This window comes from Papio anubis, chromosome 14 (genome assembly GCF_008728515.1).
Source record: "Papio anubis isolate 15944 chromosome 14, Panubis1.0, whole genome shotgun sequence".
In the NCBI taxonomy this organism is placed as follows: domain Eukaryota; kingdom Metazoa; phylum Chordata; class Mammalia; order Primates; family Cercopithecidae; genus Papio; species Papio anubis.
This window is the reverse complement of record NC_044989.1, coordinates 59,091,693-59,119,496: the sequence shown is the minus strand read 5'-3', so window position 1 is coordinate 59,119,496 and position 27,804 is coordinate 59,091,693. Positions and strand designations below refer to the sequence as shown.

The 27,804-nt window shown below is 35.4% G+C and overlaps 1 long non-coding RNA gene across 4 annotated transcripts in view; it reads right to left on the bottom strand.

The window, feature by feature from the left end:
* The window catches only part of LOC108581645, a 72,381-nt gene extending 44,830 nt beyond the window's left edge, over positions 1-27,551 (bottom strand). For 2 of the 4 annotated variants that reach the window (XR_004178264.1, XR_004178265.1), the window contains exon 1: positions 25,187-27,551. This is a non-coding gene — a long non-coding RNA (uncharacterized LOC108581645). The remainder of the gene's footprint in view (positions 1-25,186) is intronic. The other 2 variants (XR_002516661.2, XR_002516660.2) reach the window with 2 other exon arrangements.
* Positions 27,552-27,804: the final 253 nt, after the last annotated feature.

Genomic DNA, 27,804 nt, shown 5'->3' with positions numbered 1-27,804 from the left:
GATACATTATTATAAACTATAATAGATAATAACAAGTCTGGGTCAATGGCCGCATATTAAAAGATCACAATTATATCCTATAAGGGTATGTACCTCATACATTTGGTGACACATAGGTCCATATCTAATCACTTGCAAATGTTTCCCCTCTGACATACTTATAGTACAAGGTGACACAATTAAGAAAATATGCTTATAAAACAGTACAATCCTTGAACATCAAAGTAAGCAGAGAACAATTAATGGTGGGAGAAAACATCTTGCCAATGCCAATTTAATTAACTCTTTATTGTTAGGTTTGTGTTTCAGCAGAAAGGGGATTCATGTTCCCAGATATTCACTCCTAATAGCTAGGAGAACCAAATGAAGGAAAAACATATATACAGCTAATCAAAATGTACCTAGGAAAGCTATTAAATGAAAGCAAAATTCAGTTACAATTGAGTTAAAATCGTAAAGCAAAGCCTAACTACTGATTAGATCTTCTCCAAGTCCTATTAATGGTTTATTGCAAACTGTAACCTAGTAATCTTATATTATATTAGAAAATAATTGCATGTACAAATATTCACACCTCCTTGTGAGAGGTAATCACTTTCAAGCTCAGCAAAGCTACCCATTTTGAATGGCCCTCCATTATTGTTCATGCCATGATGATGTAATCACTGTCGTGTTTTGACTAGTTGACGACAGAGTGCTGATCAAGTTTGGATATTGATTTAACAAGATGATGGGGTCATTACCTTTGTAGCTTTTGTGATTCTCATGTTTTTGCTTCAGGAAAATATCCTGATGAAATACCAGCTGCTACACAAACAATTTCTAAACTAGATTATCAGCTGAAAGAGTTTTGCATGAGAAACGAGGCTGACCCAGAGTCCAAGAATTAATGACAGATTATTAAACTAAAGTATTTTATACCAAAAATTAGCCACTAATTTAAAGTCTTAGTTGAACAGGACGTTGAGATGGAGTCTGTCATTGCCAGCACTTGCACCTCAGAGCTCAGGGTGAACCGAGGGAGATAAAGAAAGGAATGTAAAACACTATGGAAACCAACCTCTGGAGACTTAATATTCTGATCAGCTCACCTCCGAACATCTGGCTCTTAAATGTTCAAGCACAAAAACAAGAGAGCTAATGAAAGCAGCACATATTATCTCTCCCATCAATGTACCTCACAAACACCTGCTAAAATTAAAACAAATTGAATCTTGATTGCTGATTAAGTACCCCTTCTTTAGCTAGATATTCTGTCATTATTTGCCCTGGCGCACAATGCATAAACTGATGAATGGCGAGTGGTGGGCTGTAGCAGCAAAGGTGGATAAAAGGCGATTCAAAGTAGATGAATATAAACGGTAGCAGATTAACTTTGTGTACTCTAACCCTGCAAAAAAAGCGAGTTTTCACCCCCACCCCAGGAATTAAAGGGACAAAATTGCATTTAAAATAGAAAGGTAAGTCCCTACATTATAATACTCCCCTCTCCCTCAACAAAGTTCATTGTCAGGCAGGACTTGCTGCATTTAATTTACTCACCATAGCTTGGTGACTAAGCTTTAGCAGTACTCCCGATCTGTATTTCTGACTGCTTTTATTCAGTTTCTTAGCTGGTCCGAATGCTTTATTTTTTAATTTGTGTTATTACTTATTTATTTTTGGAATTGCAAACCTTTCCAGACACAGGCCAGAAATACCAAAACCAGAACTTTCCAGTCACATTTGGTTTGTCCATACCTGAAACAATTACTTGGATTGTGGTTTAAAAAAAAAAAAAAAAAAGTTACACAATTTACTGCCAATAAACCAAGAGACCATTCAGCGTGCATACTTCAGTTAGAATAGAAATACCCATTTGAGTTTTCATCACACATATATAAATACCTTCCTATGCAAACACTGATGACAGATGTGTGGCTAATCTACCATGTTAACTTCATTTGAGAAATTGTGGTTTTGTTCAAACTTTATTAGCTAAACTAGAATTGATTCTGATATGTTTTAACTCAATATTTTACCTGGTTCAAGTATATTTCCAGAACTCATACAACTCAACAGCTCTCCTGTATTTGCAATACATTCTCATAAATTTCCTGTGAAAATAATCAACTTGTATTTGCTTCAATGTCTTTTGATTAAAAAAAAAAAAAAGAGTGAGGTGAGAGAGAAATAGCAGTGTGTAAATCCTTCTTAACACCACAACCCACACAGCCTGGTTTTATTTATTTATTTTTGACTGACACAATAAGGTCATAACAGCACATATGTTTGGCATATGCATTTCATCATTGATGATTAGGCACTATCCAAAAAGTAGCTTCAAAATGATATGTTACTCCAAGATCTCTTACAGGGCATTAAACAAAAGGAAAGAAATGTCCATGAATCACTTATTGTTCCTTGACTTTTTTTTCTTATTGCATTCTAAATTATTTAAATATACTATTAGGCATCATATTGGAAAAAACAGATGTTTTCTAATTATGAACTGATTTTACAGTGTGATGGTGTCACATATTTAAATTACAAATACACATTTTTAGCATTCCAGCTGTGCTTTACAAGAGTTTAATTTGCTTCTTCTGATATGTCACATTGCACCTGCCTTTTTAAAACTCCTATAAATGTAAAACATTACTCAAACACAATTATTAAGACATGTTGAAGAATTCTAAAGATTTTGAACAGCTTATAGAAGATGAATTTTATATAAAGATTCAATAATGAATCTACCAAATGTGTATTTGGAGTAACATTTACAAATATTTTTAGAGGAATATGAATTTGGACTGATGATTTGTGTATGTATATATGGATGTGTAGTAGTATATAGAATTTGATTTTGTTTTTATGGCACCTTTCATATGAACTATATCTTCAAGCACAATCATACAAACATAAGTTTAAAATACTTGTTCTGTATTAACAACATGAAAATAAAAATTCAGCATCTATTAGGAACATAAAGAAGGCTTTCACTGCATGGGATGTAAGAATGTACTTTGCTCAGAGACTACACATTAGTTAAATTACCTACTATTCCTTCTCTCTTCAAGATCAACCCTATGATGTAAACAGATTGATCAATTACTTCAGAAAAAAAATCGAAACCACTGAAAATTTAAATTGAGTTGTCCTGCAAAATCAATGACCAGAATCAATGGTAATGAACACATTTTAAAAACAAATTTTTTTATATACAGGATCTCACTATGTTGCCCAGGCTGGCCTCGAATTCCTGGCAGACCCATTTTTGCTAGATTGTCCTTCTCTCATTGTGTGGCAGTCCTGGGAGCAGTTTAGTCCTGTGGGAAACATTTGACCCATATAAAGTTCAATGATAACGCAGGGTTTAAATTGTCATGTTCTGAGTGTTAAAACAAAGAAATTCACATACATATGTGAATGAAAATACACTCATGGACAAAAATACTAAAAACTAAATGGGTCTTAATATAAGGTGCTATAAAAATTGGAAATGAACTATACGCTTTATTTCTGGAATGCATGAAAATAATTTAAACTTTAAAATAAATAAATTCAGAGAAATTTATATGCAAAATGTATATAAAAGAAGTATTTTTCAGACTTCTTATACATATGCAAGAAGTATTTATTTCTTAGTATACTCCCTAGAAATAACAATTATTGTTTCAGAAATGTACATTCACATTTAAAATAACTAGGAGAGAAAAGCTCAAGAGGAAACAAATCAGATATAACTTCTTCACCCAACCCTGTTATTTCAAAAGAAAAAAAAGGAGAAGCTCTTCCTCAGCACTATTTTGAAAATTGACACGTTTAAGTGATAATGTGGGGTGTTTCCCCCCTTTTCCTCTTTTCACAATAATGGCTGAAAATAAACCATTTATAACCCTTTCAAATCTTAATATGGTTAAATGATTTATTCCTGTGAAAACTGACTTCACTGTCCTCAGAATAAAATATTCAAGACAAGCCAATAAGAATGTACACACTGTGAAACTAGAACCCCCCACACTTCATGTGAGAAGCTAACATAATGGTGAATTGACTTTTTTTAAAGAGAAGTCTGAAGATTAAATGAGGATGGTAAAAGTATTACGGTAATAAATTTTACTAGCAAACAAATAAAATCACATTGTAAAACCTTTCCCAAAAAGAGGCTTTAACTGCAATGCATAATCATATATAAAAACCTAAAATGGAAATTTTTATCCATTAAAGTGTGAACAAGCTAATTCAGAATAAATAGGAGGGCATTTGGAACTATAAAGTGTTCAGCTAGCACTCTTACTGAACAAAGACCTTATTTTAATCATCAGCTTATTGACTGCAAAGCAAAGTGTTTCTGCCAAATACAGAACTTTCAAAATGATTCATCCATAAGTTTTATTTACCATACATTTTAGAGGTCTGTCATAGTCAGACACTACCTATCTTGTCCAGATTTCTTTTATGAGTCACCACAGTCATCCATCCAGCTCTCTGGGTGACTCCTGACCAGTCCTTCTAGCTCTTAATGCCCATCAACTTAGTGTCCTTCAATTCTTTGATCTTCAGCCTCTGAGGTCCAGGGAGCCACTTGTGTAGAGCAGGACAGGTACACTGGCAGCGAAATAACCCTTGACTCTTTGGTTCTGGTTACCAACCCTTATCTATATACCACTTCCCAAATCTTCCTCCTGGTTCGGGATTTGGCCCACATTTTCCACACTTAAGTGCGGCCCATCTCCAGCTTGGAAGACACTAAGGTGCCTTTGGATTTCTACCAAATAGGGAGTCCAAGGAATGAAGTGCAAGAGTCTCTGAGTAGTGACCCCAATTGTGCTTTGACAAGGAGCCCTAGATTGAAGATGTACAACAGCAGGCAATATTTAATTATTTCAGAAACTAACAACCAACGTTAGATTCAGTCTGCCATAAAATGACAGTGACAGACCTCACTCTAAGTAGGAAAGTCTCCTGCAGTTGCAGAAGCAGCTGCTCTATTCTGAACAGGAACAAGAATGTGAATTCAAAAGCTGCATGCATGAATGAGAGATATCTTTAAAAATGGCTCCCTCGGGATGCTCAAAACTGGAGAGTCTAAAGACAGTTTTCCTGAAATGTTATTCTCAACACACAGCTGAGACCTCAATGAACAGATTATTTGATTTAGGGAATAAGCAGGTTAATAAACGGAATTGCAAAGATCTTCTAAGTATCATCAGCCGACCCAAACTCCCAGATCCTCGGCTTCTTAATGCTCCCTGACAATTCCCCTTATACATTCCTTTTATTCATTATGCATGATAAGTTCTATAGATTCTCTAATATGAACACAATAATTGTGTCTAATATTCTCATACGAATGATGGTGAAGCCCCCACCCTTAGATCTCAGAGAAGGCTTGGGTTTGATCCTCTGTTAACTGCTTTCTACTGAAGATGTACTCCCTGCTCACTGTTTTATCTTCAGCCTGTGAGGTGCTTCTCTTTATGAATTATACCATGCTTGTGTATTATTATAGGGGTTACCCAGGGGCATCTGATTCACCCTTCTCTTCACACCCTTGAAACACAGGGGGAACACAGATAAGTTGCAATAGAAGTGGAAACTAGATATATTAATAGATAAGCAGACCTCCTCCAGGAGAAGTAGCATATAATCAAAGAATGAATAAAGCCCTGAGACAAGACAGGCAGGTTAGGGAAAAAAGAAAGTTGGAGATTCCCACTCACCTCTATTCTGCACCCCTTCCTAGCATCATCGTGGCCGTGCTGACCACAGAACCAGGAACTGAGTAGAAGCTGCTTTATGAAATAACCAGAGCTAATCCATTGTCGTTGCACCACCCCATTCTCAACCTTTATCAATTCCTACTGTTATATGTTCTTTCACAGGTTATAATTTTAGAAAGGTACCATACGTATGGGTGGGATGGGCAGTGACACACTGAATCTGAGATAGAAATGTCTGAATCAACAAGAGCCTTGGAAGGGAGACTGTTTGGACATCAGGGATTTTATGTTATTAGTTCTGGGATAAGAAAATCCAAATGACGCTTAAAATTGTTCAAAGTGAGATGACCAAAATAGATTAGAAAATCCCTCTCTAGTTCAAAAGAACGTCACTAGGTAGACGACTACATGCCACTGGATATCTGGCCATCAGCTTAAGATTTAAGTGGAAGATTCTAAAAACGAGGAAAACATTAAGGTGTGCCAAACAGAATCTACTGACCCAGTATGGTATATTCACAAAGCATGACATTAATAAAACACACTTCATTCTTAGATAAGCAAACCAAGATGACAATAGTTTATCATGAGATTCTCTAACATAAAAACAGAATACATCTGTTCTCAGTTTACTTACCTAAAGGGAGAGAGGAAAGCAACATCTCAGTGTTCTTGATGAAATGTAAGAAAACCTGTCCTCAAAAGCAAGAGATGAATGATAAAAATTATCAGGAAACATACTGGTTTGAAAAGAGTTGAGATGCAAGTGTAAGTGATAAAGAAATTGAAAGAATTAAGAAAAGCTTGAGAGGGATCTAGAATTTTATTATTATAGATGAATCTGCGTTAAAGAATTAATGCATAGATTGTGCTGAACACATATGGTCAGTGACATAGATGCCAATACAAGGTGCACATTCAGAGGGTACAGATAAAGGACAACAACAAAAACTATGAGTCACAAGACAAATGCAGACACGAAACAGAGAATGGGAAGCCAACCTAAGGACAACTGTTTAAAAAGGGTGGCAGGAAAGTAAAAATATAATAATATCCTATTTGTGTCTGAAAAGAAATATGGACTACTTACAAAAAAGAAAAAAAAATTAAGCTGGTCTTATGCTTCTGTTGAGCTGCATTCAATGCTGGATGACAATGAAATAATAGCTACACAATTTTGTGGGAACAATTTGTGCCCCAAGAATTCTATATGCAAACAACTGTGGGATATCTATAAAGGCAATACAAAGATAGTCTCTGATACACAAGAGTTCAGAAAGCATGTTATCCATATGCTCTTTTCTAAAAATAAAATTACTCAAAGGTATATTTAAGTTAACAGAAAATACTCAGAATTTTTACAAATGAAAAGAGCAAAGTATTGTTATAATATAAATGATGGTAAATAAAACAATATCAATGATGGTGTGTCTAAGGTGTTAAAATATTATTATGAATATGAATTAATATTTTATAAAATGGCTCTTGCAAAAGAAGAAGCCTAATACTTTAAAAATCATTATTTAACTTTTATTATTTGGCTGTAACACCCCAAATTATATTAACACAAACTGAGAAGTACATTTTTAAAAAGCAAGCAGTAAAACGAGGTAATTTCCAATCCTACATAGTGGCTAATCAAAAGCAGCTCTTTCTCCATGTTGGTAATTAGTGAAATATAGGCTTAAGAAGTGTTATTGTAATGTAAAGGTAGCTGTTAGTGTTAAAAACAAATGCATACTTTATAAATAACTGCGGGGGAGGGGAAGAAGAAGACAGGAAAGAAGGAATGAAAAAAGGGGGAGAAAGGAAGAAAAAAAATCCATAAAGCAACAGAAAAAAGAAACAAAACCAGGAGGTATGAAACATTTTAAACAAATGTGAGAAATACAATAGTCCTCGCTTATCCGAAGCGTTGCTTTCCATAGTTTCAGTTAGCCATGACTGACGTTCAGAAATAAACAATTCGTAAGTTCTAAATTGTGCATCATTCTGAAGAGCATGATGAAATCTTGTGCTGTCTGATTGCATCCCACTCAGAACTTGAATCATCCCTTTGTCCAGCACATTCACACTGTATACTCTACTACCCATTAGTCATTTAGAGGCAATTTCTATTAGTTAAATCAAAAAGGCATGGTATGTACAGGGTTTGATACTATCTGCAATTTCAGGCATCCACTGGAGGTCTCACAACATATGCCCTGTGAATAAGGGGGCACTACTGTAATATCAAATACATCAACGATGAGATAAATGTGAATACATAGAACTATTTTTAAAAGTAAACAGAAGATTTGAGTTTGGGGCAAATTATTTTGAACGTATGCTGCTAATGGAAACATAGCTAACACAAAAGGACAAAGAGATTAAAAAGGAGTATCACGCAGTCACAATAAAAACAAAACAGGCATCACAACCGTAGTATCAGACACTGAAGAGTTAGAATTAAAAAATTAAATGGAACAAAAAAATCACAATATAATAGATAAAATCTGCCATGTAGTTATAATAATCACAACAATAATACCAATAATAAAATTTATTCTTTGAATAGTGCAGTATCTAAGTTTATAAAGGAAAAACTGTTCATTGTAGTGGAAGACATTAGGCTAAACTGAAATAAAGAAGTAAATGATTTAAATAATTTAAGAAAACGGCAATAACGATCTAGCATCTATCAAATGAGTACTTTGTGCCAGGGACTGTGCTAAGCTCTTTAATATGCAGCTCATTAAATCTTCATAACTCCTAAGGTTGGTGTGTTGTCCTTCTCACGCTCAGTTAAGAAACAGACCAAGACTTGTGTAATTTACCCAACTCCACAGAACTGGTAGTGCCAAAGCCGCACTTCAAAACTGTATCTATCTGTCTCATAGAGGAACTAAAAACAGAACTCTAGAAAATGGCCAAACATAAACTAAATATACAAAAATGAATAATTTTCTTCTGTATCTACAGTAACAGAATGGGGGGGAAGATATTTCTCAACATGGAATGGAAAAATATACCTAAAAAGAATTGTAATTAAAAAAATAAAAACATGCAGGAACAAATGAGTACTACAGCTCTTCACTGAAAAATTATAAAAGAACACATAAATAGACCTTTTATGTCTCAGACATAGAAAAACAAATTTTGTAAGAATGTCAATGCTTCTCCATTTCATGGGTTTAGTGCTATTACAGTTAAAATCTTTGCATTTTTTCTTACATTGCCAAAGCGATTTTGGAGTTCCACTGAAAAAATAAAAGACCCTACCGAGTCTTGTGGTGTGTACTTGGTGAGGGCAGAGAGCATGTCTATCTTGTCTAGTATCCCTCGCCCAGACGAGAAACTCCATTTACTGAATAAGGACAGGCTAAGAAAATTTTGAAAAATATTCTAATTAATGTTTCTAACTAAATGAAACTAATGTTTCTAACATTCTAACTAATGAGTGAAAAGTTGTCTCAATAAAAGTTAATATGTTTGATATAGAAAAAGATTCAAATTGATAGGAGAAACACAAAAAGTCTTTGATGGTTGCAAGGAAACAATTAGAAATAAAAACAATTTGTGTGTGAAAATGTTCTGTTATGGGTTATTAATAATAGTAAAAAATTTGTCCCTACCTAATGATAATGGAGCAGTAAAATTAATTATATCATGTCCATATAAAGAATAATATACAGCCTTTTAATGTACTATTGAATATTTAATGACCTTAGTTTATTCATTCTACAAATGTTCATAATGTGATGGCAAGAGAAAAAGCAAAATGCAAGACTCTACACTGATCAGTGCCTGTTTTTTAAAAAATATATAGATGACAGGCATACTAATAAAATACAGAAATACATATATTAAAACATCAACAGTAATTATATCTGGGTGTAGAAAGGCTCATATTCTATTTTCTTATTTATATATTTCTAAATATTCCATATTTTCTACAATGAGTTTAAGTAATTCTCTAAAGACTAGTTTATTCAAGGTAATAGAGCCAGATTACTAAAAGTGAAAATAAATCTGGCCTTACTTTCTATTTTGGTGTCTCCAAATTTCAGGGGATGTCAATTTCCATATGTTACAAAATCCTAGGAAAAATCTGATTTTCAATCTGTGGAACCAAAATAGGAGCTTTCTCCAAAAGTAATGTTTTCTACAGTCTCTCTTACACTCTTCACCTGAGACTCAAAACACAAAATTGAAAATATGTGTTTTAAAAAATGTGAGCAATTTAAGACAATTTTTAAAAACACATCTTTTCCTCTCAATGCATGTGCAGTAGATGTAAGAAAGGGAGGTTTCATTGAGATAAAAACGAGGAAAAATGTCGAAGCACACAGAGATGCTGAAACATTAAAAAAAAAGTAGCAACCAGTGGAAACAACTTCTCAACAAGATTATCAAAATGATGAAAACGTCTAATTAACAATACAGTGTTTGGAAAAGACAGTATAATTTTAATGCCTTTGATGCTCCCTAATATTAAAAAAATAAGGATATTCAAGAATTACAGCAAAGCCTCTCATGAGTGTTTATTAACTAGAACACCATCCCTTGCCTTTGAGAATTGAACTAAAGATCACTTCACTGAATTAAACTGAATCACTTCTGGAAAATATCGGAGTGTTTGAGAAGAGAAACTAACAAAGTAAGTTTCGACTTGTGTCTGGAGGTTACAGCAAGAGAATAAATGGTTTGAATTAAATATTCTGAATCCTTAGAAGAAAAGAGAAACATGTACAAGTAGTCCCAATACAGAATTGGTAACCTTTTAATAAGACTTTGTTAATCTATGTAAAGCTATATCCTCATTTCAACGCTTGTAGACAAGTCTTGATGCCAATGAGTTCATTTTAGGAATACTGTATATAACTTAACAAGTTGTCAGGTTTAAAATAGGAACATGCATTTTACTCATGAGTCTTTTCATTTGTAATGGATAAGAGGCATAGTGGCTTTTGAAGCTTCCAGATAAGAAAGCCTGGATCCATGCTTTTAGGGACCGACCCTTGGTATGCACTCACATGGATAGGAATTACCCTGGCAACAACCCCAATGGGATGGTCTACAATGGGAAATCTAATTTTACTCATCAGAGCCCTTATACTTTGCCATTGTAAGATTTGATGTTATTCTTACAACAGCTCTGAGACATAGAAAGGAAAGGCATTATTCTCATTTTGCATCTGAGGTCACCAAAGCTCAGAGGAGTCCACAATTTACAACATCGGACAGCTCAGATCATGGGTAAGACTAGAACCTGGGTCTTTGGAGGACTTTTGTAGTATTCTTTCCACTAAATCATGCGGGTTTTCAAGGAAACAAGCTTCCAAATAAGGCCCCTCCTACTCTCCCTTGGGTAACTTTAATAAACTCAGTGTAAAACAAACAACAAATTGGCTGTTCCCAAGCAGATGGTGCTGCTCAGCTGCGGTTAAGCAAGGAGGCCTCCAACACGCCAAACTTTCGCAAACATTACTTACTTACTATTTTGTCATGCTGGTGAAGGCAGACAATTCACATTCGGCATCCTTATTATCATAGCACGGGCCACCGTCCAGCTAACTGCCCTGATGGAATGGGCCAGCTCATAAGGAAGGTGTGGGATGCAGCGAGGGACACTGTGCTGCCAGCAAGGCCTGACCCAGAGGCAAAATCCGAAACCCAGACGGAATGGAAAAAGGCAACGGGGAGCCAACACCCGCTGGTATGTGGCAACCAGGTTACAGTTGTGCCATAAGGCAGTGGCGGTTATAAAATTTTGTAAAATTACAAAATCTTCATTTGGAACTTTTATGAAAATTCAATATTTAACATTTTATCCAATATTTGATTTTGTTTTCCTTACCGTAATTGAATTTAAAAATGTAATTCCTTTTTGTTCACTAAGCACCATATAGCCATCTTTAAAACCTTGCTAGTATACTGTGATACCAGGCAAATATTATCATATTTTATATGTCCTGAGGTGAAGAGGTTTGGAAAATACTGGCATAAAGCCTGCTCATCAGTTCTTGTGATGGTAGAACGATCAGTGGAGGAATCAGGGAGATTTGTGACCTTCATTTATTTATTGATTTACTAAATGATTAAATATATTTTTTGAACCCCTACTCTGTGCCAGGCATAGTTCTTGGTGCTGGAATATAGCAGAAAACAAAACTGCTGTTTAATCTTACAGAGTCTACATTCTGAATGGGGAAAACAGAGCAGTAAAAACATATACATACAATAGGAGATGGCTGTGAGTACCAAAAAGGAGATAAAGCACGGTAAAAAGTGAGAATGTGGCTGAGAGGGGTGCTCACTGAAATGGGGTCAGTGGGGAGAAACTCCCTGAGCAGAGACTGGTGGGGACTGTGTTTAGGCAGAGGGAACAGAAAGGGCAGAGCTCCCACAGTGGGATTTTCTTAAAGGTTCAAAGAACAGCAAGGAGGTCAGGATGGCCTGAGCTGAGAGAACAAGGAAGAATGTGTAAGAGCTAAAATCAGATTATAGGAGATCCAAGTAGACAGTTGGTGTCCAAAAAATTTGTAAGGAGACTTTAAGGAGCAAGCTCAGCCAGACACTTCTAATATAGCTGCAAGAGTCTGAGCAAGACCATGAGCATCCCTGCAGCACCGCCTTAGACAGGCCTTTGTCTCTGCCTTGAACTGTTCCAGCATTTCCTAATTAGTCTTTCTCAGTCCAATCTTATCCCCTTGGGTAAAAACCATACCTCCAAAGGCTCCCCAAAGATCTACATGGGAGAGTGAAATTCCCACACCTACAGGCCCTCCAACAATATGGAGCCATCCCATGGTCTGAGCCTGCTAGGCTGCTGCCTCTCCCTTCTAGTGCATGCTAAACTGTAAGACACTAGTTTACTTGCAGTCAGGCCATTTGAGTTGGATCCTGAAGGATGAACAGAGAATGAGAGAATGCAGGATGTGCCCCAGGAGGAAGTAGCAAGAGGGAGGGCAAGGAGATGTGAGAGTGTCTGTCAGTTGGGACATAAGAGTGAGCAGTTTAGGATGCAGCCTCAGCTGAGACAGAAAAGGCAGGATACCAACAGGTTCTGAAGGGCCAAGTGACATTTAATAGGCAATGACGGTAGTCAGAGGTTTGAAACCAGGAAGTAATGCCATCATATTATGGATTTAGAAAAAAAAAATAAGTCCAGTGGCAACATGAAGGATGAGGTGGAGGAAGAGGAGCACTATTTCAGCATTTATTTAAATAACAGAAATTCACTTTTCATGGTTTTTGTATTTTCTCTTTAGTTTTGTTTTCTCATCTGATCAAATTCTCAAGAGTTACAACAGTGTTTCTGTGTTCACAATAGTCACTCAATGTTTGTTAACCAAAGTGAGTGAATAAATGAATGAATGTTGATATCTCATGGTGAACTTTTTTTTTTTTTTAAGGAAAAGCCAATCCAGGGATCAAATTTCCAGATATTCTGATGTCAGGATTATTTTAAAATAATCTTGTTTTATTGTGAACTCAGGTGATCCACATAATTTATTTTTCAAATAGCTTGAGTTCATTTCCTAACACCAAAAATATATACTTTCATTTAAATGAAATTCTTTCACGACACCTTATTTTTTTGCTTCCTCTAGGAGAAGCCACAGAAATGAATTTAGTTTTCTCCTCAAAGATGAGTGCTCATGGGCAGGCACCCACTGCAGCATACTGAGGTAGTATGGAGAAGCAGAACAACATCACAATTTCAGGAGTCAGACAGACTGCTGGATAACTCTGGTAGTGCCACTTACTAGCTATGGCAGTTTTGACAATTTACATCTCAGCCTGAATTTGCTCATCTATAAAATGGAAACACTGATAGTTAGATGATATATGGAAAAACATCTGACACATAGTGGGTGCCCCAGAGACCACATTTGCCAATAATAATGCAGTTACAAATTTTTCAGGGCTTAATATTTTCCTCAAATATCAGGCTATCAGTTATCATTTCTTATGCCATTCGCCTAAATCCAACAGATCCTTCTTTCCTCAATCCTCCTTCTAATAAGCTATATCTAATCTTCTTTAAGTTATTACCAGATAATAAAGGCTTCTTAATAAGATTGGATAAAGCAACAAGTGTCTGAATGAAGGAAGGCCCATGTACATCATGATTTGGATAAAAAGGTTTTGTGAGATGCACCCGAAATGCTCAGAAGCCCAGCTAGCTGACTTTCCAATTCCAAATTGTGTCCTAAATTGTTAATACGACCAGAATCCAGTCCTCATTAGAACACTTGAGATGAGATTGTGAGAAGGGAGAAAGATACAAAGCCAAATTGTTTTGAGCAAATCATCTGTTAAAAAAGGTACAGAGTTTTAGGCAAAAATAAATAAATAAAATAATAACATTTTGAAATGAAAACTAAAATTTAAGGTAAGGAAACATGCCAGGAGAAATTAAAGAGAAGAACAAAGCCCCTAGACAAAAATAGAAGACTTCGGTCACTGGGTAGGTAAGGGAAAAATGGAGGTCATTGGAAGTAATTTAGTGACTACTTATGGAATTACAATAAAGGTGACAAAAATCCCAGAATTTGTAAGGCAAATGTAAATATAAATATAAATCAATTACTGGCTTATTATTTCATTAAATTGAAGATGGAAAAGACCAATTCTTGAGTCACAGCGTTTGCCTCCTGGGGTCCTAGATAGCTTTCCCTGTCAAATTAAAATAAAAAAGATAAATAAACATGAGAAATTAAGAATGTCGAAGTGTATGAAGGGAAAAGGAAAGAAGGGGGAAAATGATGTTTCACAATTATTATCCAGGCTAAGAGAAACAAAATTACTTGATCATAAATTCAAGATAATCTGGTTTTCTTTATGAGTTCCCATTTTATTAATGAAAGGAAGGTAACACCTTATTGTACCCGGGTGAATTAAAATGCCTATTTGAAGAAGCAATCCTCCATAGGGGTCTTTAATAGAATCTGTGAATGGTTCTAGAGCCAGATAATTTAGCTGTAAAAAGGCAATATTAATATTAACCTCTCCATGTGCACAGACCTACCTTGAGGGGCACAGGGACAGGGAAATGTTAACAGAATGAACCAGGCACATAATTTCTTTTCTTTTCTTTCTTTCTTTTTTTTTTTTTTTTTTTTTTTTAGAAAATCTGAACTATTTCAGGGGCAAAAATGGAATAAACCTCTTCTACAAAATTACTTGCAACATGCACTGTTATCCTTTTATGCCTCTTGCTCCTCACAACACTGACCAGCAATTCAGCTCTTTCAGGGCTGCTTATATTATTTTCTGACTTCATATTCTGGGGGTATGACTTGCAAGAAGTCTAATAGCAAAGCATTTAATCAAAATAAACGGAATAGAAAATGAACTTCCAAATGCAGAACAGTCGCAACAGGAGCCATGACAACCCATTTCCAAATTAGATGCAGGTGCTTGTAGGGCCCCCGGAGAGTATGACTTAATAAAGTAAAAAAAGATAATTCGAGGGAAGAGGCAAATGTACTTTAATTGAACAACTGGTCAGTTGGTGGGAAACATAGATATAGATATAACAAATGGCTCTTCTTTTTGCTCCAGACTTGCAGTTAACTTTTTATAGAAATGTCAACACATTTCACTCTCTCTCTTTATAGCTCCCATCACCAATCCCCCTCTACCCGCGTCATCATTTTCCAGATTATTGCAAACCTCCTAGCGTCACTGTCTCCAAACCCTTCCAGGCCATCCTGGGTAGCCCAGCTGGATTTCTCTTCCTGTTGCCCTACCCTATGTCAATCTCCTACTCAACCACCTGCAACTGCTCATCATTACTTGCTAAACTCCCACTAGCTGCCATATATGATATTTTGTGATAAGGACTCAACCAGCCATCTAACCCATCAATCCTCCCACATAGATTCCTCTAAGGTGTGTGATTTGCTATTTCCCAAATATCTCCATGCTCTTCCTAACCCAGTTATACTTTTCTAACATCTAGATTACCTCTTTTATCCCCATCTCTACATATTAAGATCCTACTAGTTCTTCAAGTTCTAATTCAAATGCCATCACTTCCATGATGCTCTCCCCTAATTATTCAGCAAAGAAGCAGGCTCTCCAAACTCACATAGGTTTTTGAATGATACTTATCAAATTCCACCTATATTATAACAATTATTTATAAATGTACCTATCTCTGTCCTCCTCTTACTAAGACTAATTCTTAGAAGAAGCAGTTTAGACTTGTAGGAAAAATAGGCTTTTCAGACCAACAAAGCAAAGAGTGATGTCAACATGTTTTCCCAACTAGCTGTACAAACTTAGAGAAGAAATTCAGTTTCCCTAAATTGTTTGCCCAACTGTAAAATGGGTGATAATAATGTCTGCCTTAATTCATGCTATAAGGTTGAATAACACTATATATGAAGTGCTAGCACAATGCCAGACATATACTAAGCTCAATAAATGACAGCTAATATTTCTGTTGAAAGCAGACACTGCTTATTATTAATCTTTGTGTTTGACAGAGCAAATAATAATTAGCATGCTTTTTAAGTAATTATTGAACAAATGTATGTTGAATGAAAGAACAAATGAATGAGTTAATGACCCAAAGATTATTTCTGATCTCATTGCACACTCTCAGGCCTTAGTAGATGATTAGAAGTCTTACTACAGGTGGAATATGTCCATCACATTTTTTTTTCCTTCGAAAACACCATTACCACTATCATCTTTAATCCTGGGGAATTAGAAGAAGAGAAATAAGCAACTAGAATATCCAGTTCAATGAAGTAGTACTGAGATCCTGGATAATCTAGAACAACAATCCATCTAAAAACATTTAAATGTGATTTTCCAATGTGGATTTGGTATTTGTATTTAATTGGGAAATAATTTATTATTTTAGAAATCAGAAGTCATCTAGTTAAATTGTTACAGATGACTTTCTGCTTAAAACTATTTCCTCTTCCTTTCTCCCCAAGAGAAATAGCCTTCCCTCATGAATAGAAGCAAGGCATTCACTTAATAGTAGTTATTTTTTTTGCTGTGGGTATTTACTTAGCTGTATATACTTTACAACATCTCAATGTTGAGGGGAAGGTAATTGTAGTAGATTGCATTTTCCATAAATGACTACTACAGTGATATTTGAAGTCCTACATGTTCTTTTGGAATCTCTTCATTCCCCATGAATTGCCTTGAATTTGGGTAGGCTCAGAACAAATGAGTGGGTGGAAGTGATGTTATGTGACTGCTAAAGTCAAAAAAATACAGCTTCTGCCTACCTCTCTCTCATCATGTTATGGGAAAACCCAGACTACATGGAGAGGTCAAACATAGTTCTTCTGGTCAACTGTCCCAGTCAAGTTTCAGCCTACAGTCAGCATCGACTTCCAGGAACGTCAGTGAGAAAAGTTCAAATGACTACAGTCTCCAGCTTTCAAGATTCCAAGTGAGGACCCAGAGACTGTAAATCAGAGACAAGTTGTCCCCACCATGTCTTGGCTGAATCCCTGACCCACAGAATCAATGAACCTAATAAGTAAATTTTTTTTTGTCAGTGAATCTAGGAATAATTTGTTATATAGTCATAGCAACTGGAACAATAATTAGGTATCTTGTTGTTTTTTAAGTGTAGGTTGTAGGTTTTATGAGTAGAAAAACATGAAAAGGAACAATGGACAGTTGAATAAGTTATTTTAAATCCTTAGTCTGATAGATTAGTACATAAAAATGTTGCAAGTCCATCCTTGGATAGTCAAAACTTAGCTGTAATAACTAGAGAAGTTAATGAGGTTTCACTCTATATACTATTTACCAGGAAGCCAAAAAGAGACAAATGGACAGCAGTATCTGACCCAGTAAACCAGCAGCATGCAGAGTTAATCCAGTAATGGTAATAATTTAGCAACTGTCAAAAAAAAGTCCATTTTTTGTCTTTCTGACAGACTTAGGAATTGCTTTTTCAAGCAAAGTGGGATTATCATTAGGAATTTTCCCACTTCTTTCTTGTTTCATTGTCTAGCATGAAACCTCATTTTATTATAGCATGTGAGAAATCTTGACTCTTAGATAAAAATCTGAGAATATTAGTGGTACTTGTCCATCCTAAAGACTGTACCCACGTCTAGAAGGAACATTATTAAGGCTTTATCTTTTTCCAGTTTCTATGGACCGGAAGGTCCATAAAATATGATTACATTACACAGATGAGACAAGTGAAGGCCAGAAGAATTCAGAATCTTACCAGGTCATACAACTACTAGGAGCAAAGGACTAAAATTCAAAGCCACTTCCTTCTGTCGCAAGTTCTTTCGGCTAATGATACTACCTCTCAATAGGAGATTGAATATTAATTCTATGTAAACAAGAGTGTGAACTTCCTTATTTTTCTAATAAATCAAATAAAATTGGTCAGTGCGAACTTTTCCTCCTCTGTTATTTTCATATCACAAATTTGCAGCAAGAAAACAAAGGGAGGCCACTATTCCTTTGCAAAATGGCTGGAAGAAGTTAACCTCTCAACTTCCAACTCCTGCAGTGAACAACTGCAGCAGGTGCCATCTCTAGTTGGTTTGTAGAGTAAGGTTAAACTAAGTGGAGTTTTTTTCATTCATTTATTTTCTTTTCTTTTTTTAGTCTATCTATTTGTATCAGTCTTTCTGTTCTAATTTGTTACCATGATTAATCAAAACAGAATCTTCTATTTACGCTCTGATATGTCTAATATTTTATCTGGTTTCTTGCAAAAAAAAAAGTAAAAGAGAAGAGAAGAGGAATGTCATCTGTGGTCTGCTGTTTTCCCAAGGCTTCATGAAATTCATTAAGCCCTCACTGACGTTTTCATTTACTTTTAGACAATATTTCTCCATGCCTGGGAAGGGGAATACTCGCTGGCTGACTACAGGTTGACTATATACATAAAATCTGTAAATCACAAAGGATCTAAATACTTGCTACAGTTTTTCAATGCTCTAGAATTGAATAGAAAGAAAACTTTAATGGAAAGAGGGAAAAGAAACTACCATTTCAAGTAAATTAAAATCAACCTCCAGGCAAAAGGACTATACCTGCAAAATAACTTTCCTTCTAGTATGAAATTTAGAATAAAGGAACAGAAGGAGCCCATTTCTAAAAGCAATGGTTTCCAATCCATTCATTTACCACTCACTAAAATTCAAAAGTCAGTTCATTGTAGAATCCAGTCATTACACGCATAATATCAGGCTTTAACAAATTGAGATTTCTTTTATGAATTCGTTCCTCTATGCTGGATAAAAATAGCACTGGGTGAAAAAGCCACTCAGAAACTTACGAGAAGACAGAATTATCCAAGAACATAAGCTTAGATTCTGATGATACAAACATATTTCAGAAAACTCCATTTCCACACAAACCTATTTAACAATTCTTTAATAATTGAGCACTTACTGAAGCCCCAATACTCTTCGGATGTGCACCAAGTGAGTGAAAGTTGATTAAGCTGAAATTTGTGGCAAATCTCCTGGTATGATGAGAGAAGGGTCTTATGCCCTTGTTATTTAGACAACACTGCAGAAAGGAACAATACAGAGTAGAAAACATATGCTAAGTTCATGACTTTATCAGTAACCCCCTGCTTACCCAACAAGCACAATGGCACACAGGGAAGCTGAGCTAGAGCTCTCTGCTCCTGAATCCCCCTCACTTTGCCTTCCAGCCTAAAGGCCCATTTTGAAACCTCAAAAGCCTACAAAGCTCTTTTGGGGGTCAGTGGGTGGGGTATTGGGCAGGGACAATGCTAACCAGTTACCCAATAGCTGTAATCTCTAAATAGCTCACCCCGACAACAGCCTCTTGTAGATTTTGATGGGAAAGTTTTCAAAATTCCCCAATGTGTGCATCAAGTTGTAAACTGAAACAGTAGGAGACATTCTTCTGGCTTCTTTAGACAAGGTTGAAGCAGCCTGAAAACACTCAGATGGTGGTGGTTTGGAATGTGGTGGGAAAACCTTTTCTCACTAGTAGGATAACCTATCAGCCATAACAACAATGTAGGCACTGTTTGCAGCTGAGTAACTCACTTCCTGGAAGGCACTGACCACATTTTCTTTCCCTCTTAAACCAAATAAATGAATTAAATGGTTTAAACACATTTTTCCAGCAAATAGTAAGATTATTTAATACTTTTGGGTAAAAAAATTTTGTCCTCTAAATTTAGCAGCTTTGCCTGTATTTCTCAGATGCTCAGAAGAAGGGGGTGCGGGGAGAAGCCTCCAAGAATATATTTCAAAAACATTTTTTTCTTTTTTCGAATGTATTTTGCCTGAAGTCTCGGGCTAAAAGAATCTTCCTCTTCAAGAAAGGGTCAGTGTGGAGGCACTCTGCTGCTCACAGGTTCCTGCCTTGATGACAGAAGGTTCCATAGCCACAAAGCTCTCTAAGAGAGGCCTTGACTCACTGCCATTGGAGAGGACAACAGGAAGTGTGCAGCCTTTTGCTTTTCTAAGAAGACAAACACAGATAGGACCTCTTTGGGGTGGCAAGATAGTTTCATGATGAAACTTACCTTCTCCATAAAGCTGTTGTAGTAAATTAATATGCATCCATTTTAAAATGACATAGGAAGGACTTAACACTTCTTTGCTAATAACTTTAGTGACGAGAGCAGTATCATCATTCTCAGTATAGAGATGAGGAACTGAGAAAGTACAAGACCATTGCCTTATAATAGGTACACAACTAAGAGAATGGCATAGAAACCTACTATCCCTTGGTTCCTGGCTAATCCTCTCCAACAGATAATTTGGCATATGTTCTATTTCCTGACTTTTCTCTTTGTTTTTAATAACACTTCCAGCAATCTGAAACAAGACTCATTGCCTCAATGTTAGTAGGTCATCACAGCTTGGTAGGAGAAAGGGTTGAAGTAAACAGTAAAGCAGTGGTTAATAGGTTCTGTCTGAATTTATCACCACCTTGATTAGCATATGTAACAGAAAATTGTATAAGGCTAGTTACACTAGTTCTTCATTGATTTAATTTAATTTGATTAACAAAGTTTACAGGTCTTTAGGGCCTTATAGATTAAAAAAAGATAAATATATCATCCACCATATCCCACTCTATGATAGCTATTTTTGATAAGTAATTCAGGTATTAAAAATGAAAGCAGCAAGCCTCCTCCTGGAAAACATAAATGAACATTTTTAATGTACTGGCCAAGATAGATACAGAAACGAAAAACAAATATTTCATCTGTTTGTATTGAGCAGCATACATCCTAAATGGCCTAAGCACCAATATAATAAGCATCTGTGATCTACCTAGGTGACAGAGGGCAAGTCATTCAGTCTCACCTCTAGGTTCCATCTTTACCTAATAAGTGCCACCATTCTCACAGCCTTGTCTAATGCTTCCTCCTCCTCAGAACTAATTCCTGACATTCTGCTTAGAAGGAACTTCTTCCTCATCTTTCACTTCTGAAGAAGATATTGCCATTGACATTCACGTAACACTCATTTCCCTGCATCTTGTATGGTATTTATGTGTATATGTGTATATGTTTTATTACCCAATGTAGCCTGGAAAAAGCAAACAAACTAACATGAATCTTGAAATAAAGCACTCCAAGTATTAGGGGTGGCCTTCCATTGCATGTTCTTAAGCAAGTTGCTTAACTTCCCCATGATTTAGTTTCCTCACTTGAATAATGAGGGTATTACTCACATCCTCTAGTGTATGTAAAGATTCAACAAGGTATAAATGCATCAAGTGCTGTGCAGGGGCACTGACACATAAGAGACTGTCAGTGAATGTTGGTTTCTCCCCCTTTCTCATAAGATTTCAAACTCCCAGACTGGGATTGTATCTTACATGACAGCACAGCCTTGAAAGAGGCAGTAACTTCAAAAATTTGTGGAATTCATATTTTGAATAATAATAAAAGAAGTATAAAAGATAGAAGGCTAAAATAACAAGTGCAATGGGAACTAATATTTGGACATATGACAGTCTTGTTTATTTCAGAAAATATGAGTCAATGATTCCTGGTGGCTGCTGTAGAAGAGGAAAATGATAGTTCCATATTGGATAGAGGTTATAGTGCAAGCATTTGACATGGATGGTGAATGAAGTGGAAGGATAAGAGAGATAAAATAGCAGGAAAACAGTGCCTAAAGAATGGGTGAGGTGGCAAGGAGAGCCATTATTTGAACATGACAAAAAGTTAAAATATCCCATGTGTATTGCATTTCCTTTGAAGAAGATACTCTAATTTATTCTGAAAAAATTAAAACAGTAAGAGGTGCCAAAAAATCATTGGAAAATAGCGTAATGACTTACCACCCTCATGATCAGATAATATCTTATAAACTAAAAACACAAAGAGCTTTATGCAAACCCAATATTTGGCTAGGGGAGGTATCGGATCACTGAAAATTAAAATATACCAGTCATACTATATCTTCCCTAAAAGATTAATGGTATAGGATTAAGAATTGTTTCCAGCTCAATAAATAAACAAATATAAAACTTGAAAGACACATGCTATTGCAATCCTTTTTAAATTTGGAAAAGGGAAGAAGAGCTGAAGAGTTTGGAAAGACAAGCTCATGAAATATGTCAGTGACAAAACCAAATAAAGATCATTTCCTCATATCTGGATCCCATCTAAAAATGCATTTCTGAAACATTTCAGTGTTTTACTGGATTCTTTTATAATGATACCCTCTATATGCCATGTTATATCCCCACCACCTCCATTTACAAAAAAAAAAAAAAAGGCACACTGATAAATACCCATACAACTCACCCCTAAACATCCCACATGTTAATTTCTCAACAACACAAATTTAATTCGTCTCAACATTATTCTCCTGTGGTGCGTACCCCTCCATATAAACAAGATGGGGATTCGTTGCTATGGTAACAGAGTGTGACTTTGATCAGCTCCAATGATCATTGGCAGTCACATGCCTTTGATAGATACCAAATTGTAAGGTAAGGTTTGATTATTCAATTTTTCAATCTCTGATTCTGCAAGAGGCTACCCCTATTTGCCAGAAGGGGTTGAGAAAAAAAGAAAGAAAACAAAAAACTATAAGATAGATGCACTTTTTGAGACAACAGAATCATATGCTGGGTGAATGGAAAATCAGTGAAGTGGCGAGAACCTTAAGAATGACTTTAGTTCACCTTCTGTATAATTTGGTGCATGTGCCCTGCCCAGCCACCAGGAAGGGGAGGCTGTTTCCCTTTTCCTTTCATGGCAGATGTAGGTGATATTTAAGGTTGTGTGTGCAGGTGTTTTGGGGGTTGATTTGTGTGGGAAGAGGAGAGGTGGTAGCCTGTAGCTTGACAGAAGAAGAAGAAAAAAAATCTGAACAATGTGTTGAAAAAGACTACAGTCTGAGCTGCACAGGACCAGCTGTTTTTGCTAATTAGAATAACAAAAATAGCACATGCTAAAATGTTTTTCTTTTTTTTCTCAAAAGCAATGAATGCTCTAGGAACTATAAGGAATGAGCTTTAAAATCCATTTAAATGGAGGAACATTTCAGGAACCATATGGGGAAGGAACTGAAAGGGAGAAGGAGAGTAGGGAAATAACATTTGATTTTCGACGGAATTTTTTTGAAGAATGATAAATTGGGGCTACTTTTCTTTTTTCTTAAAATTTAATAGGAAATGTTTTCATCATATCTAGATTTCACAAAAATGCCACTGCTTCTTTATTTTGCAGGAATAAGGGATGTAAGCACCATGCCCACTCCAAACCAAGGGAGGACAGGCACTGAAGAAAGCTGCATATGTTCTATCATACATATTGCATGTCTCATCTCCTTTGTCACGTTTTCTCTGAAGCAGTAAAGAGTAATTCAAAAACTTTGAATATAGGAATAACATTTGTGACAACGACAACATTCTGGACATCTGCACTGTTAGAGTACTTATAATAAAGTCACATGGCCATGGGGAAATTTCACAGAATTACAATCACAGTAATTTGCCAAGGTGTATAACTAGTTTGTTTTCAGCTGTTCTTCTCATGAATAATTATCAAGCAGGAATATCCTAAAGCTAGCACAAGCTGTCACTTAACCAAAATATTCAATATTTAACATCGAATTTAGAATTTCATAAATGAAAATAATTACTGTAAAAGCAAAATAATATACAGTGTGTATATTTGCATGCTGAAATGCATCACAGCTACATGTTAAAATTCAGATTCCAAAGCATCCTTATCAAATGAAATCATGTCTTGAAAGTTGAGGAGGAATATAAGAGATCTAAGCACAAGAAAATCTCAGCCATTTTCAAGTACAGCTAGGTCTTCAGTACTTTAAGAACTGCCTCTCAGTGCAAAGTGGAAAATGAAAACCAGCTCCTGCATATTGATTGTAGTTGATTACAATTGTGTTAGAATCTTTATTAGAGTTTTTTAAATGTTTGGAAACAAATACTATATAATGGTTAACAAGTTATGTTTTTAAATTAGTACAAGTGCATCACTAAACATTTTAGCATTAATTTCTAGAGTGACTATCTCAGTTCACGAAAGTATTTTTTAAAAAAATCTTTACCTTAAAGTAAGAATGGGAGAAAAATGTTATTTCTTGTAATGCATGCCAAGTTATTAAATCTGGTATATATACATATATATGTGTGTATATATAATTTCTAGCACCTCTAAAAATTATTTGACTAGAGCAAATGGAGATTTTTTTTCTCAGTTTCAAAACTTATAAATGTATTAGGGGTTTATAAGATGGGTACTTGAAGTTGTTTGAGCATTCCTAGTGTGTATTAATTTTTTTGTTTTATTGTTTACTCTCCCAATAATGGAAAACTTCTCAATAATACTGCTTAAGAATATATACATATTTTTCAACTGAATAAAAGATAAATGATTTTGGAAAAGTAACTCAAACATGAGAAGCAAATCTATCTAACTAAATTGTGAGTAATAGGCAGAAATTCCTTTGAGGGATAAATAATACTTTCATTTGGATAACGCCATTTGATTCTCTGAAAAGAATATTACTTTTCCAAAAACTTTAGGGAAATAATTCTACTTTGTCTCTCTTATGATTTACTTTAGTAATACCTATTTGAAACATACTTTAAAACATATTCATTGGACCTAGGATTTATTACAAGTATAACAAAGGTACAAAATGGTTTCCTTGTAACTTGTAAATTATCATTAGTTTTCAGATAGTTAGATTACTTTTTTTGAGTAAGAAAGTAGATAATTCTAGTGGAAAGAATATTTGATTGAAAATCAAAAATAGGACTCATTATCCAACCAGATCTCTCAGGGATTCCTCAAGATTTATGTCAAATCCATTTATGCATTAGTTTTCCCATCGCTAAGAATGTGACTATTTGGCATCATAAAAAATATGTACCACTATAAATAGTGTGTGAAAATGAATAGATTTATTTGATCATAGTCTAAACACACGAATGATAAACTAAGGCAAGCTAAAGTTTGATCTACTGAGGCTGAAAACAGAAATGGTTTATTTATTACGTACCTATTACTTTGACCATTGCATCTCGCATATACTTGAACATAATTGGCAGACCAGAAGAACCAAACAATCTTCACATTCTGCATTCTTCTTCCCTCATCCTCTCTCTCTCCAGGTTAGACTCATAAACTTGTCACTTTCCCTCCATCCCTGCTGCTGCTGTTTGACTTCATTCCCCCATCTCACTTGCCTAGATAATTTTAACTGCTCTAGTATCAGATCTTCCTGCTACACAAATGAGGGCCTCATAAACCTCTTCAGCTTAATTGCCTACAACCTATCACAACTTCCTGATCTCATGCTGCACTCTCTTATGTCACTATGCTTTTCTTTCTGTCACTATGCTTTTCTTTCCCTGGCCTCTCAACCCAGCCTCTAAATATCTAGTGATACCCCAAGATTCACTGAAGTTTCATATTCTCCAGTAGCCTTTCCAATTTCCCAAGGAGAAACATAGTCTTGACTCTGATGTGATATAGACCTTTCAACCTAACTCTGTTATAGTCCTAATCATATTACTCTGAAGCAAAAGACATTTTTTATTCTACTTAGTATTGGGCATTTTTTTTTAAAGTCTGGCATACAGGAGGGATTGAATTTAATTGATCTCAAGGAAAATTGGTCTAAGAATTTGTTGGAATGAGTAAATGAAAGTACTCCCAACAAAGGCATTCATTATTTATAACCATTAAAATGTAGATAATAAAAGACTTCTGGTACAAAATGACAACTGGCCACCATCCCCTGGCACTGCCTCTCCCACTTGTCAATATCATACATATGAAAATGGAAAACTTTAACACAGAAAACTAAGAGTGACAGGAAATCCAGAGCCACAAATTTGGGAAAAACTTAGACTGATTATAAGGTTGATGAGTCAAGAATGAGAAAATATCCAGTAGCCTATCCAAGTATCACTTCACAAAACAGAAAAGTCCGCCTCCTTGAAAGAGGAGCAGGTATTTTTTTAATTCTCCTATTATCTGCTGCACAGCTCAGCTCAGAGATTTGGACCCTGTACGAAGCAGGAAACTGAACGGGGATTCTGTTCAACATGGGTGCTAATTTTCAGATGGATAGGATATTATATTCCCTTCCTATCCACTAATATTTCTGTGCTATTCAGATAGAGAAACTCCCAGAAAATAAAAGGGTGGAAGAATAATTATAGCACACTACATCCTGGGAGACACTGTACCCACAAATAAAACATGGAATAAAGAACTGGAAGAGTATTGCTCCAAATTTATCTTGAAGGCTGTAGTTTCAATTAATTCCATCTCTTCTGGTGGGCGGTGGGAGTGGTAGAAGATTTCATCTCAGTAATACAAGACCACAGTATGTAAATGACCCCTGGTCACTGGAAATTGGAAAGGAAAGTGAACACATCAACTTACCCAATAGTATGTGGAAAAAGGTGCAAGGAGGAAAAATGAACAACAATGAATTGGAAAAAGTTGTTATTTGAGTGAATGTAAATAAACAAGAGACCTGTGGTTACATATGGCTATTAGAAGCTTTAGATATTTCTTGTTTGCATAGGAATCAGGAAAACAATTTTAGAAAACTCTTGGGCATCTTCAAGATGTCATAAAGAAAGAACAATCTGAGGTGAAAGGAAAATAGGTTGGAATGAAAAGACTACTAATACTCAAATTAAAATTTAATTTGCAAATTTAAATTTTGGAAAGTTAGAATATAAATCTTAGTGATGAACCCTGAAATAAATAAACATAAGTATTAGGCCTAAATACCAATCATAAATACATTTTCAAATAGAATTTCAAATGTCAAAAATAAACCTTGTAAAAGAATAGATCTGAAGCAAAAATAATTTAATAATATCAATCTGATTCTGAATCCAGCACCACTTTTGATATAAATAAGTGAGGTTGGGAGGTTTGGGAGCAGGGAAAGTCAGCATGTTCCTTGTGAATAAACACAAGTTATTGTTTCTTAACTTTCATATAAAAAATAGAGGCTGGATATTTTGGAAAGTGAGTAGAATAAATATTCAGATTCTTACTTTCCTAATCAATAGAAAACATGAAAGCATAGACCACTCAAAAACAATCACCAAAACAAAGGTAACAAAAAATTTAAAAAAAAAATACAAAAATTGAAGGAAATGAAATGAAAAATAAAAGGGAGATAAATACACACAAGAAAAAGAGAGAGAAACTCAAACATCAGTTTTGAAAAACTCAGAAATAGCTGGAAGTCTACCAGATTGAGTAAAAAGACACATTAAATGTGTTGGTACTATAATACCTCTAATTTAAAAGTGCCCGTACATGTTTAAAATGAAAGAATGAGTAGAGATTTCTCAACCCAGTACAAATTAATTTTTTTATACTTTAAGTTATGGGATACATGTGCAGAATGTCCAGGATTGTTACATAGGTATACACATGCCATGGTGGTTTGCTGCACCCATCAACCTGTCATCTACATTAGGTATTTATCCTAATGTTTTCCCTCTCCTAGGCCCCTACCCCGACAAGCCCCAATGTGTGATGTTCCCCTCCCTGTGTCCCTGTGTTCTCGTAGTTCAACTGCCACTCATGAGTGAGAACATGCGGTGTTTAGAATTCTGTTCCTGTGTTAGTTTGTTGAGAATG